We start from the raw sequence: 6606 nt of genomic DNA on the forward strand, positions 1-6606 counted from the left end.
CCTAGTCAAAGTTGGCCTTCTGCCACATCATATATAGCAGGGAAAGGAAATTTCCAGTTTCATTTAAATAAGTTTCTAATGTACTTGGAATACAATTTTGCAGGTAAAGTCTAAAACTATTTACTAAAGATGTCTAATGGCCTTATTTTGTTTGTGTGTTTCATTTTAAATGGAAAAAAAAAAAAAAAATTCCTGGGCTTCTTCGTCAGCAGAGGGAGCACTACTACTTTACTCTGGGAAGATTTTTCACCAAGGCAACGACTATCATATGGACCACATCCTAGCAACGAGGAGGGAAAAAATGATACGATTGATAAATTTGCTCTCTTGTGGTTGCAGTTCTTAAAAATAGCTTTTTTTGCCTTTGTAATTCAATAGTGTGTGCTTAGGAAAGTGTCATGTGCTGTCTTTTCATCTCCTCTGTCTTCACTTAATGCCACATTCTAATTAGAGAAGTGTTTATTTAATCCAGGCGACAGGGTTTAAAATGGGTCATGGAGGCTAGGGTGACAGCAGCTCGTTGGTCTTTAGACAGTGGCTATGTGACACAAAACAAAGACACTGATTTGCCCATTTTATTTGAACCGGTCAATTCAGAGAAAGAAATTGGTCACACCAGATTTTTGTCTACAACGACCTTTCCTTTGAGTGAACTGATTCAAGGATATTGAAATGAGGACATGGTGTCCTTCTCAGACTCAGCTGGAGTGCAGCCTATCAGCAAGGTTGGCAACACTGTGAAAAAAAAGTCAGGAGACCTGGCTCTCCTCTGGGTTCTGTGCTGTGATCTTGGACAAAATATTTAACTTCACTCTTTGTACCATGACTTCTTTTATTAACATTACCTATTTTATAAAGAGGAAATAATAGATTTGAAAATATCTTGAAAGATCAGGAAATTTTTATATAATAATTCACCCGAAGACTTTTTGACACGTACATCTGTTTGGATATAGGCTGTAAATACATACATAGTGCATATATTATCCCATGTGTGTGTGTATATATATGTGTGTGTTTATGTATATAGCTAAGTAGATATATCTACATAAGATATATATGAAATGTATACATATACACAAAAATATATTTTAAACATATATATAAACAAATATATATGAAAAATATACACATGTAGGAGGTAAAGAAGTAAAGATAATTCTTTCTGAAAGTAGTATACTGTTTATAGTGATTATTCCACTCACCCAGAATAATAGTAGCTTACAGGCAGAAATAATAAAAAATCTAGGACTCTGTTGATAATCATTTACTTCCTAAAATTCTTATTTGGTGAGGAGAAGTTTGAATCTGTTATTTCCCACGCACATTTTATAAGGAAAGAATAAGAGATGACATTTTAATTAAAGCTTATAACATACACCTATCCTTATCTAATAATATACCTGGTTAGACAGTTTACCAGTTCACTTTTCCCTTGTCTCATTTACCCTGAATAGAAGCATAGCATCAAAATATTTTTGGAAGCATTTTGAGAGAAAGAAATGATTAAAAAATATATGTGGTTCCTAATAAAGAGAAATTTAGTTTCGTATGATAAAAAGTGTGAATTAATTTATTCACTTACTTTCTAAAATGGCTGACTTTTTTTTCAGTAAATCTTTCTCTTTTTCCAAACGACAACAAATAATTTAACATGTGACATTAGGATTGTTGCTTTTTTAATTTTTTATTTATTTTCTTTTTTGTCTTTCTGTCTTCTAGGGCTGCACCCACGGCATGTGGAGGTTCCCAGGCTAGGGGTCGAATTGGCCTACACCAGAGCCACAGCAACACGGGATCCAAGCCGCGTCTGCAGCCTACACCACAGCTCTTCGCAACGCTAGGTCCTTAACCCACTGAGCAAGGCCAGGGATCGAACACGAAACCTCATGGTTCCTAGTCGAATTCGTTAACCGCTGAGCCATTATGGGAATTCCAATTGTTGCTTTTTTAAAGTAGTGAATTTTAAAGTAGCAAATGGAATAGCTTTTATTTTTACTAATATATCACTCCATTTTATTTATTTGTTTATTTATTTATTTGTCTTTTTAGGGCCACACCCATGGCATATGGAAGTTCCCAGGCTAGGGGTCAAATCTGAGCTATAGCTGCCGGCCTACACCACAACCACAGCAAGATGGGATCTGAGCCACGTCTGTGACCTACACCACAGCTCACGGCAATGCCCGATCCTTAACCCATTGAGTGAGGCCAGGGATCAAACGTGTGTCCTCATGGTTTCTAGTCAGTTTCATTTCTGCTGAGCCATGACTGGAACTACCCTCAATTTTAAAATGCAATTTGGTCTCTTTGATCTGTGATTGGTTAACTCAGCAGTTCAGAGTGAGGTGCTAATGAAGTTAAAGTAATAAATTCAATTCCTGTGAGGGTTAGGTTTACACATTACCATGGTCACAGACACAATCTGAATTAGTCAGATTACATCCCTAATCTGAATTAGTCATTCATTTTACAAATAATTATTGCTGTCCAGAGCTGAGACCAGACGATGAAATGTCACCTATGTAAGACAAATTTATCTTCATCAATAAGAAGCAACAAACTAAAGTCCTTTACCCTACTTTTTTTTTCATTTTTAAAGCTTTATTAAAGTGTAGTTGATTTACAGTGTTGTGATAATTGTGCTGTACAACAAAAGGATTCTGTTATACATGTACACACATTCATTGTCTTTCAGATTCTGTTCCCACATAGGTTATCACAGAATATTGAGTAGAGTTCTCTGTGCTATACAGGAGGTCCCCATTGGCCTCCATATACCTCAGTGTGCATATACCCATAATATTCCATTGAATTGGTATGACACGTTTCATTTATCTAATCATTAGTTGATTGCCATTTGGGTTGCTTCCACTTTTTTTTTATCATTTATTTATATCTGTACTTTTTTCTACTGTACAACATGGTGACCCAGTTACACAGACTGTATACATTCTTTTTTCTCACATTACGTGTTCCATCATGAGTGACTAGACAGAGTTCCCAGTGCTACACAGCAGGATCCCATTGCTAATCCATCCCGAAGGCAACATTCTGCATCTGTTTACCCCAAGCTTCCAGTCCCTCCCACTCCTTCCCCTTCCCCCTTGGCAACCACAAGTCTATTCTCCAAGTCCATGATTTTCTTTTCTGTGGAAAGGTTACTTTGTGCCATATATTAGATTCCAGATGTAAGTGATATCATATGGTATTTGTCTTTCTCTTTCTGGCTTACTTCACTCAGTACGAGAGTCTCTAGTTCCATCCATGTTGCTGCAAATGGCATTGTATTGTTCTTTTTTATGGCCAAGTTGTATTCCACTGTGGAGAAAGGGGAACCTTCTTGCACTGTTGGTGGGAATGTAAGCTGGTACAACCACTATGGAGAATAGTATGGAGATATCTTAGAAAACTATACATAGAACTACCATATGACCCAGCAATCCCACTCTTGGGCATATATCTGGACAGAACTCTAAAAAGACACATGCACTCACATGTTCATTGCAGCACTATTCACAATAGCCAAGACATGGAATCAACCCAAATATCCACTGATAGATGATTGGATTAGGAAGATGTAGTATATATACACAATGGAATACTACTTGGCCTTACCCTACTTCTAAGTGTTTTCCAGAGCATCTTGGGACAACCCCTTCACAATTATGTTTTATATTTATATAGTGCTTAGGAAAGGTTATATATCAAAGAATGCCAGGTATTTTAGTTGAACCCTATAGGAAAACTGATATACCAAATAAAAAGTGGAAGTGCAGTGAAAAATATCCTGGACTAGGAACCAGATGTGCTGTGTTTTCATCTCAGCTCTTCCATTTACCACCTTTGAGCACTTGGACAAGTCGCTTAGCATTTTCCAGCCTCAATTTTCTCATGGGAGAAGGGCAAGATATTCCTATTTCCCATCTTATTGTATGTGTTAAATAAGATACTGTGTGTATAAGGTACTTAGCATAAAGCTTGGCACAGAGTAAGTACTCAATAAACAGTAGCAGTCTTAATTATTATAACTCCTACCAAAAAGGCATTGTAAGAATTAAATGAATATATTTGTGCATGGTGTGAGGGTGTGTTCTAGTTTCATTGATTTGCATGCAGCTGTTCATGTTTCTCAGCAATACTTGCTGAAAAAACTGTCTTTTTCCCATTTTACGTTCTTGCCTCCTTTGTCAAAGATTAATTAACCATAGGTGTCTGGGTTTATTTCTGGAATCTATATTCTGTTCCATTGGTCTGTATGTCTGTTTTGGTGCCAGTATCACACTGTCTTGATGACTGTGGCTTTGTAATATTGCCTGAAGTCTGGGAGAGTTATGCCTCCTGCTTGGTTTTTGTTCCTCAGAATTACTTTGGCAATTCTGGGTCTTTTGTGGTTCCATATAAATTTTTGGATTGTTTCTTCCAGTTCTATGAAAAATGTCATGGGTCATTTGATAGGGATTGCATTGAATCTGTAGATTGCTTTGGGTAGTATGGCCATTTTTACAATATTGATTTTTCCAATTCATGAACATGAAATATCTTTCCATTTCTTTACATCTTCTTTAATTTCCTTGATTAATATTTTATAGTTCTTGGCATATAAGTCTTTTACCTTCTTGGTCAGGTGTATTCCCAGGTATTTGACTTTTGGGGTGCAGTTTTAAAAGGTATTGTATTTTTGTATTCCTTTTCTAATATTTCATTGTTAGTATACAGAAATGTGACTAATTTCTGAATGTTAATCTTATATCCTGCTATTTTGATGAATTTGTTGATCAGTTCAAGTAATTTTGGGGTTGAGTCCTTAGGGTTTTCTATATATAATGTCGTGTGTCATCTGCATACTGTGACAGTTTTACCTCTTCTCTTCCTATTTGGATGCCTTTTATTTCTTTTGTTTGTCTGATTGCTATGGCTAGGACTTCCAGGACTATGTTGAATAACAGTGGTAAGAGTGGGGGGCTTCCTTGTCTTGTTCCAGATTTTAGTGGCAAGGCTTTTAGCTTTTCTCCATTGAGTATTATATTTGCTGTGGGTTTGTCATAAATGGCTTTGATTATGTTAAGGTTTATTCCCTCTATACCCACTTTGGTAAGAGTTTTGATCATGAATGGATGTTGGACTTTGTCAAATGCTTTTTCTGCATGTATTGAGATGCTCATGTGGTTTTTGACTTTTGTTAATGTGGTGTATGATGTTGATTGATTTGCAAAAATTAAACTCAAAATGGCTTAAAGACTTAAATATAAGATAAGACACCATCAAACTCCTGGAAGAGAACATAGGCAAAACATTCTCTGACATCAACCTTACAAATGTTTTCTCGGGTCAGTCTCCCAAAGCAACAGTAATAAAAGCAAAAATAAACCAATGGGTCCTAATCAAACTGACAAGCTTTTGCACAGCAAAGGAAACCAAAAAGAAAAGGAAAAGACAACTAACAGAATGGGAGAAAATAGTTTCAAATGATGCAACTGACAGGGGCTTAATCTCTAAAATATCCAAGCAACTTATACAACTCAACAGCAAAAAGGCCAACAACCCAATGGAAAGATGGGCAAAAGACCTGAGGAGACATTTCTCCAAGGAAGATACACAGATGGCCAACAAGCACATGAAAAAACGCTTAACATCCCTGATTATTAGAGAAATGCAAATCAAAACTACTGTGAGATACCACCTCACACCAGTCAGAATAGCCATCATTCATAAGTCCACAAATAGCAAGTGCTGGAGCGGGTGGTGGAGAAAAGGGAACCCTCCTGCACTGTTGATGGGAATGTAAGCTGGTACAACCACTATGGAGAACAGTATGGAGGTACCTTAGAAAACTATACATAGAACTACCATATGACCCAGCAACCCCACTCTTGGGCATATATCTGGACAAAACTTTCCTTAAAAAGGACACATGCACCTGCATGTTCACTGCAGCACACTTTGCAAGAGCCAAGATACGGAAACAACCCAAATGTCCATTGACAGATGATTGGATTAGGAAGATGTGGTATATATACACAATGGAATCCTACTCAGCCATTAAAAAGAACCAAATAATGCCATTTGCAGCAACATGGATGGAACTAGAGACTCTCGTACTGAGTGAAGTAAGTCAGAAAGAGAAAGACAAATACCATATGATATCACTTATACCTGGAATCTAATATACAGCACAAAGGAACCTTTCCACAGAAAAGAAAATCATGGACTTGGAGAACAGACTTGTGGTTGCCAAGGGGGAGGGGGAGGGAGTGGGGTGGATTGGGAGCTTGGGATTAATAGATGCAAACTATTGCTTTTGGAATGGATTAGCAATGAGATCCTGCTGTGTAGCACTGGGAACTATGTCTAGCCACTTATGATAGAGCATGACAGTGTGAGAAAATAGAATGTATGTATATATGTGTAAATGGGTCACCATGCTGTACAGTAGAAAAAAATCGTATTGGGGAAATAACAATTTAAAAAATGAAAAAAAAAAGAATTACATGAATATGGAATATGGACCACATCCTTTCTTGAATTGAAAATATTTTATATACCATTAAGCATTAAATTCATGTGAAGTACTACTGTATCTCACTAAGAGGAAATAATGCTAAG

This window comes from Sus scrofa, chromosome 6, assembly GCF_000003025.6.
Source record: "Sus scrofa isolate TJ Tabasco breed Duroc chromosome 6, Sscrofa11.1, whole genome shotgun sequence".
NCBI lineage: Eukaryota > Metazoa > Chordata > Mammalia > Artiodactyla > Suidae > Sus > Sus scrofa.